The following is a 15,955-nucleotide window of genomic DNA, read 5'->3' on the forward strand; positions in this document are numbered from 1 at the left end:
ATTAATTTGTATCTCTGTGAAACTTCAACATACTCTAGAATTGTGCCAAAAGTGGGAGCATGTGGAATGTAATTAGACCTAACAAAGATATAAATTCGGCTCATTGTCAAAGTTTCTGCCGCTCGTCTAACCTTGATGAGATTCGGTCGTTAGTTTGCTAGCATCTACGCTACATTAGGCGGCAAATGAAAATGCCACGATGAATGCCCGACTGGAAGTAGGCCACGGGCCACAAAACACATTAACAAGGAAGACCAAAGTTTAATTAACACGATACTTGGGAATTGGCCGTCAACTTTCTGACGCTTCTCGAAGTTTAGTGATTGTGAACGCGGATATTAAATGTTACTAAATAATATAAATTATAAACGTTCATTAAGAATTTATCCCCCGCTGATTCATTGTTGAAAGTTGCCAACTTAAATGATAATAATTAATTTAAAACATGCTGCGTCGTAACTTGTATACGTTAAGTGAGATTTAGTTCAACCTGAGTTAACGGAGCTGAATGGGCAAGACACTGAGCAGGCAGGAGTCTCAAGACCTCATTATGTCGTTCCATTTATACGACACAATGACATCACAGTTTGTACCATCAGAATATCTCATCGTATTTGCATCTTATCATGTTTATCGTCTAATATATTTATAATATTACTGTAAATTACACACATTTCAGTACCTATATGAAAGGAGAACAAATTATTCCAACCTATTCGTCTCTTGTAAGTGCTGTGTGAATATGTTTTTTGTAAATTTTATTTAATGTTATAGTCTAAGGGAAACCAACGTATACGTAAATCCAACGTATCGGATAAATAAAGCACATCTAATGAATTCCCCGAAGTATGGTAATGTCTATTTTTATTTTCTCCGAGTTTTCTATTACACGAAAAAGGGTTAAAGGGTAATTTACGAAAATACAATAACATTCGTCTAAAGCTATCGTTATGTTAGAATGATAGTTGTATTTATTTTGCAATAAATTTGTTTATATATTTTATGAAAGTTAACAAAATAAGAAATATTAGGCCTTGCTTATGTCAAAACAAAATTGTAGGCTCATACCTAAAATGTAAATTAATTTCCATGTCATTTTAAGATCATCTTACTTCCATACATAGAAGACACTTTCCATAATATCAAAAAGATTTACAAATTAAACGATTTTTTTAATATATTACGAAGAAAAAAACGCTTGATACGTCAAGTCATCTCTATTGAACCTTCAGACGTGTTGTATTTGATTTTCCTCGCTCGTGTATAACATCAGATATATCACGAATTTTTTTTTATGTAGAATAATTGCCTTTTCATCACCAGAATCGGATGTGACAAGACCTAACGATGGAACTGTCAATCTTAGAGCGCGATTCGTTTTCCGCATGATTGCCGTACCTTGAGATTCAAGAGCTGGCTCCATAACTTGAATATATAATAATGTGGTCTCGATCGAAATCTTATATTTATTAGAAAACATAACGCACGAATTCTATATTATTATGTAGTGGGTAATTTCAGTTTAATTTAATGAGTTTTATTACTGCTATACATAGTTACCTTGACTGATATTAGTTGTCGTATTTATGGTAATCGCTCATAAAAATTTATGTTATTCGTATCGTTAATTAAAACGGTACAATTCTCGTTGTTAAGCTTCGAGCGGTTATTTTTTTTTATATAAAGTATCTAATATGATTCGTACATGTTTTTTAGTAATTTTGTTTATAATAAGTTTTTTTTATACTGTAATTTTCAACAATCTTAGTATTTTTTTAATATGTACTTAATTTTTCCATAAATTTAATCATTCGGTGTTTTTTTTAATGTTCAAGTAAATTGATATTCCAAGGTTTTTTTAACGTTATAGATCCTTATCTAACTATTCTTACAAGTAACCCCTTGTAAACTTGTGTTGCCATTATTTATTGTGCGTCACGTCAAGAGATTAATTTAGCTTTGGTTGTTTAATATTAAATATGAAACATAATCGAAATTTCCTACGTATGGAATAATTTGTTTGTGCCTTTATATAATAAAGATTTATATATATATATATATATTTTCCAAAGACATTATTGTCATTTATTAACTGAATCTCGTTCCTCTGTTCTTGTTGTGAGACGATTTTTTAGTGACATCGAAAAATCGTTATTGTTCAACGCAAAAACATTTCGAATACCCATTTGCTATATATATTGTTAAAGTCAACAAGAAAATATATTCCATTGAGACCTTGGCGGCGTTTTGAGAGGATATTTATCATTCATCAAAATATCGCTTAGAAAATGGGTCGTTGGTTGGAATAATAGACTTAAAGTATAGGAAGATATGTATTGTGGGTCTAAATTTATTTCTAATTGAAACTTAAAATTTTTCTCTACAGTTCTAGTTGTAAGCAGTAGTTGCAAATGCGGGTGACATTTGATGAATCTTTTCAAATTCATGTCGCATTAAGTTTATTAAAAATTTCATCAAAAAAACTATTTTTAATAATTGGTTAATTTAACAGGAATCGTTATTAAAATTTACTGAAGTGCCCTGAATTAAAGCCTTGAATAATTATAATTATGAAACATACATACGATGTAAAGTTTCGTTTATATAAAACAGTATAAATGTGTCGATGAAAACTAATACTTTTATGTTAAATTTAATACTGTACAAGTAAATATACTGACGTTGTATAAAGAAGTTGTTAAGAACTGAACCGACGCAGGCAGACAGAGATACTCTTGAAACTCATAACACGAGTGTTGATTTCTTTCATGGCGAGTTAAAAAAAAGTGTAGTTTACACAGCCTACGGGGCTGTGAAAGTTTAAACGTGTTCCAAAGTGGGTTTGTATTTTACGAAGTAGGTCGATGTAAGACCTGGAGCGGTTAGCACCTACAATGTTACCTTACAATGCACCTTGCAACTATTTCCAAGTAACTTTAGTATGAAAATGTCTCGCCAAATAATAGCATATTATAAAGCTATAAATACCTAAGTTTTATATCTTAACGAAAGCATATATTTCTATATAAAAAATTTTGTTTCTCCGTATTTATTTGCCCTCGGTAACTTGGAGGAGCTGAAATGATTTAAATTTAACTCCACCGAATTAGACAGTTCATAGAGCTATCTTCAGTAGACGCATAATATTACGACCTACTAAATAAAATGCAAGTAAGAAAATAATTATCAAAAAGTAAAATATATTTGCGACTATTAGACAGCTTAGAAGGGTGATGATGTGTGTTGGAAAGAGATCCGCACACAGTAACTTATTGGCTCAAAGGAGGTTGTATTTACCGAAATATTCGAAGTTATGATTGTATGCCGTGTTGAAGTGCCATCCGCAGACTCTTGAATATTTGAACGTTTAATTCACACAAAACACAAAATTTAACAGAGCGAATCCAAAAAACATCGATTACAAACAATATTTGATAAGGGTTTAGTTATCTTCTGATTGTTCTATCCGACAAGTACATATACATAATAACGTGTGTCTATATAACTATTGCACGCTATCTCCTAAATTATGAAGCCATGTTAGGGAGAATGATGTTGGTTTTGTGCCAAATGATACTCAGAGCTCCGTTTATTATTAACATTTTAATTTGTTTCGTTTTGCATAAGACTGATAGTTACATTTAACATTAAAACTTTTATATACTTTATATGTAAAGCTGAAATCTAACTCGACAATATACAAAGAAGCTCATAAAATATAAAATAATTAACCCATTCTATGTAAATATAAAGAATTCTCAAAAGTCATTTCAAATTCCCAGCAACAAGTACACTTCAATTAGCTAATTTTGAACTTTATTACATTCATAAAAAAATCTAAAATCAATCGTAACCTATTGAAACAACATCGCACAGAAAAATAATCAAAGAAAAATCAACTCATGCCATTCGGCGTTTCAGTTTAAAACTCAACGAACGAACCGAGCGGGGTCAATAGCTTTAACATTTATTCGCGGAAATAGAAATTACTCTTGCAAGTTGTTATTTTCATTACAAAGGGTTCTCATTCGATCGTGATTTTGAGATAACGAAAGAATTTATTCATTATATATCATTCGTTGTTATTTATTTGGAAATAGATCAGTATTTATTGAAACAGACGTTGGAGGGAATAAGCAATGTTCTATCACGTTCGATTTCAAAATATTGATCCGTTTATCAACTGAATGTTTCCGTGGCTTTTAATACTATCAGAATATTACAAAATTGGCCTCAGATTCTACGATATTAAATCGGACACGCACTTTGTTATGTATAGAGGATGACCTATTTGCATTTATAGAATAGAAGCATTATTAAGGTCAAACTGGAATCGCTCCAAATAAAATTGGAAAGCATTCAGCGAATATCGCAACATGGGGTAACCTAATTACTTCTGGGAAGACGCTCCGCTGCTCCGTTATAAAGATTCAAACAAATGAATCGTAATGAAATCTTGTACTAAAACTCTTGAACGAGATCGCTTAAGAATATGTAATTAAATGTTTAAAGTTTTCACAGAGCTCCCTAATCATAATACATAATTTACACATTAATGTACATTCACTTAATGTTATAGATTTAAATATTAAATAATGATGTATACGAATTAGGGTTTGCGACTCTTAATGGATGACCGCGTCTGAATCAATACAATGTTCATCCTCCCTGGTTCATGTTGTCTAGTATCTCTTAGTTCTCATTACGATGCTACGTGACAGGACTTGAGTTAACTTGGCGCCGTGTCTCTATAAGAATTGTAGCGTCACATAGTGTGATAAGACTAACGGAAGGCACTTAAGAATTGAAGGTGTTGGTAATTGTTAATTAAGATGCGAGTTATGATGTAAAAATGACATTTAATTGTAAGACTTGTTTAGGATTTTTATAAAATCAATATCAGAATATTCATGCTAACCAGAACTTAACGAGTACATAATTTTCAGAAGTAGGAACGAGAAGAATATTTTGAACCTGACTATTTTACAAAATAGAAATAAAGTATTTTCTGATCTGGTTTTGAAAACGTAGATGTAGATCGTTTATTTTAGAAAATATGTTTTATTTAAGGTTTTTTTTACATCAAAAATCTAGATTATCAAATTAGTTGTTCGCTATAATGGTATAAGTTAAAATATTTACTCGTTAGTTTGATTTTTATTCGCAAATTTTAATCCCTAAAGTTAATTTAAATTTCAGGTCTAGTTTATTGTAAATTTTTAAATATTCAGTGTGGAAATCTAACCGCGCTGTTACAATGTGGACACAAAATTCACATCGGAGCTTCGAGAGCATGCAAATATCGGATCCCCGCAACTGCTCTTACTCCACTGCAAGTATTATTCCTGTTACGCTCGTTGGAATCGATTTCGTTAATTTTGTTATCGTCTATATTTTTATCGATATATATAATATCGATTCTATATTTAATGTTTTTAATATAGTTAAAATAATTGTATTACTGAAGTGTTGTTTAGTCTCGGTCAACTGTATATATTAAAGTGAAGTCCAACACAAAACTATAAACAGTAAAGCCTTCATGGTACGTTTAAGTTAGAATGCCACGTCACAGGTAAACGTTGAAAGTATTTCTAATTTCCCACTGTTTAAAAGCGTTTTAAAAACAGATTTGTTATTTAAAAAGGCAATGTAAATGTTCACGAGAATTTTTCGTATATCTAAACGAAAGCAGATTCTCGCATGCAACTTAACCAACACAATGTGTAACAATCTTAATTATGTACGTATGTATGTGTGCGGGAAACATGTGTACAGGGGTTGTTAAAGACGTGTGTGTCGTGAACATTTTTATATGTTCGTATAAGAGTATGAGATGTAATATTCAAGTTAACGCCAGTGGGGAGAGTCGTTCTGGCGGGCTGCGTACAAACTAACTTTATTCTTGTTTACCGAAATAGGTCAGTGTATTGCGGCGTCTAATGTAGCTAGCTATACGGTTATTATAAATAAGAAAAAATGTTTATTTTAATTTGTCGAGTTGAAATTTTACGATAATTTATCAATATTGTAAGATTTTTATTATCAATTATATATAGGCATTTTTTTAAGTTTCTTTTCATTTTTTTTTTATTTTTGCCTTATTTATATTCTGTGTCCCAATAATGATAGACTGTTTTAGTATGAAACTAACTTTGTATACATGTTACATTCTGACAGATATAAACTTCGGATATGCTAAAGGTTGTATTTTATTATGGGAAAGTTCATCTGGAAAAAATATAGCTGTTGTTATAACAATCCCTAAAAAGCTAATATTTATATAACTTTTGGCCGAAACGAGGTTCAAGTCAAAGTTAAATATTAAGTGATTACAATTTACCTTTCTTTTAACTGAATCACGCGAATAAGCGAAATTTTTGTTGAGACCGATTTTAAATGCGCTTCTTTTATAATTTACCTAAAAATAGAAATATGAAAACGCTTCCAACACAAGCCTTTATTCCAAGCTGCTGGAATATTTTCGCTAAAATATTTGTGCTCAAGCAACACAGTCAAAGTTTAAGTATGCTTATTCTTTTTGTTTCTTTTTGTAAGCTTTTTAGGATAGGAGGAAAATAAATGCATAAATTATTTAAACATTGAACGTAATATATATATAAAACAAATATTCCGTATGTCTCAGCTGTTTATTACTATGTACTTTTTATAATTCTTTGTTGTATTAAGAATAAACTATATTTATCATACCTTTAAAGTTTTATACCAGTCCTTTCATGACTTTGCTGTCACGTATGTCAAGAGAGAATTTTAAATATATATGAGTTCTATTTCATAGTGTATACACACCTTAATCGACATCTGAATTATGTACCACTTATACAACGCTAAATATTTACTCAGTTAAGGCTTTCAAAAATTAAATAATCCGAATACACCGAGAACCTTTGAGGTTCAAGTGGTTTAAAGAGCGAATTAAAATTTACATGACATTAGCTTCCGCCGACAAATATGCTTTAAGGAGATCACAGCTCGTCTCATGATGAAAATAACTAATATGTCAGATGTTAAGGATTTAGGATTCCGGCATCTCGTTTAATCTAAAAATCTTGTTTAATTCATCGATGTTTTTGGTATAAAATTTTAAATTGAATATGTGTAAATCTAATTCGTATAAAGAAATTGCAATTCCAATACATGGAATATGTAGATAGTTGGTTGTTGGATAATACCTTATAAGAATATACAATATAAACATGAAAAAAAAAATCATGTCTGTGACCACACAGCAGGACCTCGAGACACCGTAAGCGCATTCTGCCGGTATCTAAAGCGGTGCGCCAGAAATTTAAGAAATCGATGGCGGTAATAAATAACAGGACCAACTGACAGACACTCACATCTCGTCTGCCCGTGGTCACGGTTGCTGCAAAGTAATCGAAACGTCGGGATTATGTAGTTTTAACCAAAAAATAAAGCATCCGAAAAATATTAGTTTCATTAAAATGTATAAAACTCGCGAAAATCTTAGATCTCAATATAAACATGATTTTATTAAAATGAAAACTGTATATTGAAATAGCGATAAATTATAATTTGAATGGAAAAATTACTAATATAATAGAACTTGCATATATTTTAATTACTAAATTATATATTTTATGTTCCAGGTAAGCATTGCTGTGACCGTGTTGTAAGTCTGAAACTACTATTTTTAAGAACAAAACTAATATTTTATAGTAAATTTAATTGCTTTTTTGTATGATATGCAACGCATTACTTTTTATACAATTGAGAAAAATAAGATCATAAAAATCATCTCAACAAACGGCTAGTTTTAACGTTGTTGTATCTTTGATCAATATTAAGTATATTAGTAATAGTATTTAAAGGAAAAACTACTTGAAATTTGAAGTTTCTTAGTATTGGATTTTGAAAAAGAAAAAAATATTCAGATATTCATGTGAGCTTAAAATAATGAAAAAAAAATATATAGATTTTTATTACAATCTTTAAAAAAATAATCTTTTTAAAATAAACCTTGTACACTCTTTTGTATATGTACGTCTACACTTAATAAACACGTATGCCTGTACATCAAATGTCCGATGTAAATAGATTTTGACAAGTACATAAAAAATACATATATTTTTAGGATACAATTACATTACCGCACATAATATTGATCACTTCTTGAGAAATCAGTGTGATAATAATTTCAATGACTGTAAACATACAATATGTGCGTACACATATGTGTGTATGCAGACAGATAAATAAGCTTGTTTATTCAAATTTAAAAGATTTTTAGGGTAAAGTAAGTGGACGAGTTGATCCCGGTTGTGTCAGAAGCGATCGTACTCAGTGCTTCTGGTGACTCCTGATTACTGATTAGAGCTATAATAATGTCCCAAAAATTAAATCCTTGTATGGAAAAATATAATTGGAAATATATATCTAAATAAATAAAATGTAAAAATCTAATAAATTTTATCATCAATATATATTTTCAAATACGTTTCTGTATATGACGCTTTAAAACTTATGCTCCCATAATTCTCTAAACTTGTCTTTTCCATATTATTTTTCCGTGTCCTAGAAACAAACGATAACTAGTTATAAAGTTCCGTTGCTTAATATGTTTCAAAAATTTTAATCTAACAGAAAATTTTTCAAAACATCGAACCAATTTTTCCGGATATTTGTCGTTCACACGACAGTTTTCGCGATTGATGTTTTTTTATTATAGACTAATTGTTCAAATTAAAGATACCCAACACCTATTTTTCATATTACAAAGTGATGATTCTCGCCTACAGTGAGATTGCGTCTTTCTCCACTGTTTGATGTCACCGTTGGCACTCCGCCCGTACGATATCTTGATTACTTCTAGCAGTACAACCATTCTTCTAGCCGCATATGGTTTAATAAAATACGCCTCGACCTATTCTTTCTTTATCTATATACTTTATATTGTTAGCAATCTTCCTACGACTATAAGCACAAACAATGCTCTATCTATATATAATATATTTCTGTTTGTAAATCTTTTCCTCTGTATCATATCCTCGTCGGCTTAAGTGTATCAATATCGATAAATAAAGTATGAGTGATGTGACACATCAGGAAGCACGTTATGGTCAATAAACGTCTGGCCGGCTCCACTCTAATCCATCACGTATATAACTATAAACAAGATAATATTCAAGCGGTACTCTCGAAGGTCTTATACAACTTACAAAACGATTTTAAAGCTATTTTTATTTAAACTTTTTTAACGTCTTAAAAAAAAACTTTATTAACACCTGTAGTTATAGTTCCAGGTGTTATCTATAGTTTATCATGGGATTTAATATAACAGGGAAACAATTTGATTATGGTAATGGGCTGTGAGCTTCCAGAACTCATTCATCAAGATGACTATATCTGGAATTACAATTTAGACTTTCCTGGCCGTTTAACTCATAAGGTAGAGTGAAACCATTACAAACTATATGAAGATTAAGGTCGCCTAACAATAAATGGTTGTTTACTTCACAGCTAACTACAACTAACATAGCAATGACAATACCTTTCATCTGAGTATATCATAAAAAAAATATACTTACGCATTGATATATAGATAATACATATACCAATATAATGAGATCTAGGATTTTTGCGAGTTTTATTTTTCACATCTCGTCTGCCCGTGATCACGGTTGCTGAAAAGTAACCGAAACGTCGCAAGTACGTAGTTTTTTACAAAAATAAATCACGCGTAGTTTATCCGAAAAATACTCGTTTCATTTAAACATATACCAATACTTTATAAAAAAAATTGAGAAATATATTTATTACTAAAAACCCGTTTACTAGTATTTGAGTTAGTTAAATGTCTTAAATTACCACTTCCCTTGTAAAGTACTTAAACGAACTAACAACAAGTTTAACTTAAAGAGCCTCCGAACCGAACTTCCGCTGGAATTTGAAAGTGATATATGTTATGTACCCGAAATGATAATTTTATAGTATTGTCTCTTACATTAAATTAAAATTCATACATCTCATATGATAAAAAATTAAGGTAGGAGTACACTAGTTTCTTTGCTTGTATTTTAATCTGTCAAGCTCTCTTGATGTCTTGCTTCGTCGCCTCAAGACAATACTGTGCTCGGTCTAATTCATAACATTTTTATATATAAATATGCTATTGAAATAAACAAAATGTTAAAGAACATATAATATATTTTTTCTGAATCTACCCTATAAAACTTTAATGCATTGAATATTACCACTTAAATAAAACTAAATTCTCTATACCAAATGTTTATAAGTAAATGATATATTAAAAAAAATACAGAACTAACACGATTTAAAAAAAACTAATTTTTTTTAGGTAATGTATTCCACGAGACGATCTTTTGTAAAAGTTTATAGTATAAATGGTGTCCATTCTTTAAAGTTATTATGAGCGAAGGCGTTTCGCTGAGAGTTTTCTTTAACGGTGATATATTGGGTACGAGTTCGCGAAAGATCTGGTCGTTAACGAGGCTGAGATCTTTTTTATTGTAACATTAAGTCTCATTAAATTTTTATATAAGCATATTAATATAACAAAATACAACGTCTTCGTCCGGCCTTATATCTTAAAGATTCTTTTTATATGTACCTATTAAACTCCGTACAAAGGCTTTGTTTTCGGGACCTAATATCTCAGTTATCAAAGGCTGCTCATATTTGTGTTATCTTTAAATCATGCTGCATGTAAATGTTAATGTAAGCTGTTAACTGATCGTGAAATGAAATGTCACTGTCACCTGCTCAAATCCACACCAGTTATTACGGTCAATACCTACTAACGAGCGATACAATAATAATATGCCGGATATTCCTGCTATTTATAATTATTTATTGACCATGCTGGCGCTATAAATTGCCGGCTACAGCCATTATCAATTTTGCGGCAACCCGAATTTATTCTTCCAAATAATTAAGAGCTTCCAAGAAAAGTAATGAACAAAGGCGGAGACAGCGCGGCTTTAGACAATTTGTGACCTCGTTTCTTTTGTTAGGGTTCGCACACAATATCTTTACCAACGAATGGCCAATATGAAAATATTTTTAATCATCCATATGACAGCTCGATACAAAATCTCCTTAGTCGGCAACCCTATGTCCAGATGACGTCAGTAATGACACGAGCGTTTGGCCTTATCGCACCTTTTTAATGGAGTTACCGGTTTAAATAACACAGCGAAATGACGTCAGATAAGGGCTTTGTTCCCAACAGGTGTCGGTGTTGACAAAGGCTGAATAGTTTTTGCGGTATCGGCGCTGCTTCTTCGAGATAACGTCGGAATGGGTTCGAGCCATTTCGTGTTTCATTTTGCTGATATATGTTTTATTATAAAATTATTTCAGGCTATTAAATTATATTAAATACAAGTCAATGACTTATAAGTGCTATTTGTAGACGTCGTAGTAATTGCTACGCCGTCTGCTACGTAAAGCGTAGCATATTCTACGAAGTTGTATTTGTTGTATTGATTGAGGACTTTCAAGTTATTTCAATCGCAGCAATCATTTTCTGAAACTAATTTATTTTAATGTTTTATACTGAAGAATACTTCAGTTTAATTAATCAGGAATAATTTATAAAAGAACCTTTAAATATTTCTAGCTAGCTCACTTTTACATTAAAAGTACATTCATATATATATATAGGAATAAAGTCTTTTTATAAACGTAAATTTCTAAGAAGTCTCGTTTAAAATCAGCGAGACGGTTCTAAATTTTAAATAAAAACCTAAGATCATAACAAGAGCGTCTAACAAATAATTCGTTTCTTTGCATTTCACATGTATTTATAACAAATATTACAATTAAGTATTACATAATTAATATTTTTAATACCATTCTGTGATTTTAAGACTATTTAACTCCTAAATTAAACAAAATGTTTCGGATACGACGCGTTTTTTATTACTTTATATATATATGATCCCGACGTTTCAGTTACTGCAATGTAACCGAAACTTAGTACTTCACGGTAACCGAAACTTGGTGCTTTAAATGTGTACGATATTTTTAGATATCATTCGTTAACTCTTTATTTTACATGTAGAAGTGGTCGTTGGAATACCAATATGAGGTTTCCATTATAAACTGAAGAGAATGTCTTGAGCATAAGTTATTTCCAATAATGGAATTCCTCGTCCAACATAATGGTCACCCTATAGAAGAGTTCTCGTGTAATCGGCCGCATCTCAAGACTCAAGACTTAATAATGGCTGTGCTCGAGCAAACTTACACTGAGACTACTTTTAAAATGATTATATACATATAAATCGTCGTTTAATAGTGGACATTCAAGTTGTAATGGCCGCGCATATTTCACGCTGGCAAGTTTTATAGGTCGGATTTCTTTAATAGTTCCTAAGCGTGAACAATTTTTACGTGAAATTATTACTCATACATGAACGTTTTATAATAAAATTTCTATGAAAATGTCTTTAAACATCAAATCTGAATTCCTTTTTGCGAATAAATTTTGATATAAAGGATAATGAATTAAATAAAAAATACATATGATTATAAAATTAAAATTTCGTTTACAATAAATTATTTATTAGACTGAATCTAATACCTTTATACAATTAAGAACATTAAGAGAATTATAAAAGTGGAAAAAAAATGCAAAGCTAAACAATGGAGGCTATATAGAAAATAGACAAGGTATATATTAAGTTAGTAAATAATATAAACTAACAAACACATCGCGAGGAACACAGCTGTTGTTGAAGCAGACGTCGCGTTTGTCTTCGCGTTCCACAAATCTAATAAAGAAGTTTATCGTATGTAACAATAGTCCGCCGACTCCGCAGCGAGTGAGCTCACTTGTCAATATTTGAGTTCTTTCCTCTAGTTACCGAATGTGTACAGTTCATAGAAATAAAAACACAAGAATCGCGAAAACTGAGCTCGTATTCTGTATCTATCAAATATCATAAACATTACCCCGGTTTTGGGATAGATTTGATCATATTTGTTTGACATATCCTTTTGAAGATTTGGTCTCAAACAATGACAATTATGAGGACGATACCAACGATAACAACGGCTCTGGGCGGTTTTCATAATAAAAAGAAAGGTAAATGAGACCCTTTTCTTTCAATTTCAAATAACACGAGAGATGTCACTTTAAAACCTATATCGGATACTCGCACTAACATCCGAAGTTAAACGAAACATCGTCTAAAGTTACTAATAAGGTAACATGTTCACGTCTATGAAAACTAACTGACGGGATTCACTGACTATTTAATATTTACTCGTATAGGATAACAATAAACTTTGGAATAAAAAAATTTTGTTGACAAATTATGAGGAGTTCTGTAGTATATGATTCAGGAATTGTCCATCTTCCGTTCTTTAGGTAAAGCTTCAATTACATACAAAAAAACATTCAGTTGTATATATTTTAAATTAAAAAAACTCATTTCAGTTTCGATTTTGAAAAGAAATAAAATCATTTTAGCGACTAGACTGACGACATGTCTCCTGTCTTGTTTTTGTCTTTACTGATTAAATTTAAGTTTTTTCTTTATAAACAATACAAATGATTATTTATCTAATTAACTCTATTACGTTTAAAGATCTCTGTGTTCAAACGTCTTTCTTTCATAAAAATATCAAAATCATACATTCTTCTCTGTAGTTATTTTTATATTTCATTTGCAGTATTGAGGCCTAAAAAATTATTACTCACAATAACTAACGTCTCGTCATCTTAAAGAAAATCAAAATAATACTAACCTTAACTGCGATAATAATGTATACTTTGTACAAAATACTGTCTTAATAGTAACATATATTTTTAAATAGCCTGTATTTATTTTTATAGCAATATCTTATTTCATAGTTTTAACAGACACAAACCAGCAAGGTTGATTAATATTGTTCTTTTGTTTCCACTATGCTTGAAAACTACGTCCGGAGTGAAGTAAAAAATACTTAAGTTAATACTATGTTATAAAAAGGTCTGATACGGTATTAGACTAAAACATTCTTCAATACGTTATAGATTAGATTTTTATATTTTCAAATTTTTTGACAGATTAACTTTTATTATTATCATATATAATATGCTAAAGTACAATATATGCTAACGTTTGTAAACATGAATTAATTGTTATTACTTTTTTTCTTAAATAAATAACTTAATGATTTTGTATCTAAATTTTACAGAAACGAACGTCATCAAATACGCGAACCTTCACGTTGCTGAGTTGAAATTTTCTTTATAAAATTTTATGTGTAAAAACCCAGGCTATCCCTAATTTCTATAAACAACCGGGCCGAGATTAAACAATGTAATCCCCAACATATTTCGTATCATGTTTTAAAAGCGATCGGTTTTCTGTGCCCTTAAAATTCAGCTGTCTTTGTTTTATAATCTACCAACGGCTCCGAAAGATTTATGATGCCGATTAATCACTTTGGATAAATACTTTGTTGATTCAGCAGACTAACAGCCTGAATTTTGAGTAAACAGTAAAACTAAACCGTATATAACTTGCTTTTGCCTGCGACTTCGTCTGCGTCTGCGTCAGTTTCAAAATCCGAAATGTATAGTTGACAGGGCGAGCTCTGCTACGTCTACTTACTACCTAAGTAATTAACAGATTTTGGATTTTATTGAATTCATTTTTTGGCTCTAACGCGATGATAATATCCTAAGACCGTCTCCTGGTTCTAAGCCACCTCACCGCCAATTTTCGGAGAATTCCGTACAGCCGTTCCTATGTTATAAATGGTGTAACTAAAACGACTTTCGTCTATATCATTGTTTTTCAATAGTGTTATTGCTAACTGCATTGTGTTATAACTTTATTTACTTATGAAATTCACATACAATTATTCATTTTTATTGCTACAACTTTTAAGTTACATTCTACCAATCTGTGTTAAATTTAATTTACAACGGTTCGCTATTATTGAATAATAAAGCAATTATCTCGGCAAAGAGAGAGAGGCTTTTAAAAAATTCACAAATCACATTTCGCATAATATACAAATTCATCGAAAAAATATTCACAACGAGAAGTTCCATGATAAAATATATATATTCAAAAGAAACTATAAAGCATGTATAAATAAAAAAAAGGCTTCACAGGCTGACTGGAGGCTTTATTGAAATCAGCAGGTACGATAAACTTATCTAATAAATATTACAAGAGAAAGTTTCTTTAACTTATTGCTCCTCTTACTTTATTCGTCGAACCCTTTTTTTATTTTATAGACGGATTGTCTTTTTGTGTAATGTTTCTTATTTACAGAGCCGTTTCTATATGACCGTTTATTTAGGTTTAGGTAAATATAGTTTTTGAATTCGTGACGACAGTTGGATTATTTATTATTATATAAATAAAATTAGTTTTAAACACCAACAATATTAAACTACCAATTAACGTGTTCACTAAGCCCATAGAACGTTGAGCAACAGGTGGAACTAACTGGATTATCTTTCGCTATTAATCTAACTCTGCCTAATATTAACATGTCTCTGTCATTTATAATTAGTGCACTTAATATTGATACATTATACGGTGTTCAGACTCGACTTAACCTTCGTTTATTCAATAGGTTTTAGCTACAACTATTTGTTCTGGTCAAATCTAGTGACTGAAGTAACCCCTTCCTGTTGATAGTTCTATCAATTTTTGGTACATACTTTAGTTCTTGATGAAAATATAATACATTCAATATTTTTGAAGTTCACACAAATTATGCTTCTCCCAGATGTTCACTCCAGTAATGCTTTTACCACAACTTGATATTTTTTTTAATGTCTGATAAATAACTTAAATTGATAAAGGGCGTACTCTGAAAATACTAATAAGTAGGACGTATCTAAGTATTTTCTCATGTATTTTTTAAATACACTAACTAAACAAACGTTGACCTAGTTTTTATCATATTTTTTCACATCCAGCGGATATTGTATAACATCTAA

General features: G+C 30.6%; 1 protein-coding gene across 3 annotated transcripts in view; it reads left to right on the forward strand.

The window, feature by feature from the left end:
• The window catches only part of LOC116771390 (atypical protein kinase C), a 109,601-nt gene that overhangs the window by 58,489 nt on the left and 35,157 nt on the right, over positions 1–15,955 (forward strand). The window lies entirely within an intron of this gene.

The sequence above is a fragment of the Danaus plexippus genome, chromosome 17 (genome assembly GCF_018135715.1).
Source record: "Danaus plexippus chromosome 17, MEX_DaPlex, whole genome shotgun sequence".
NCBI classification, from domain to species: domain Eukaryota; kingdom Metazoa; phylum Arthropoda; class Insecta; order Lepidoptera; family Nymphalidae; genus Danaus; species Danaus plexippus.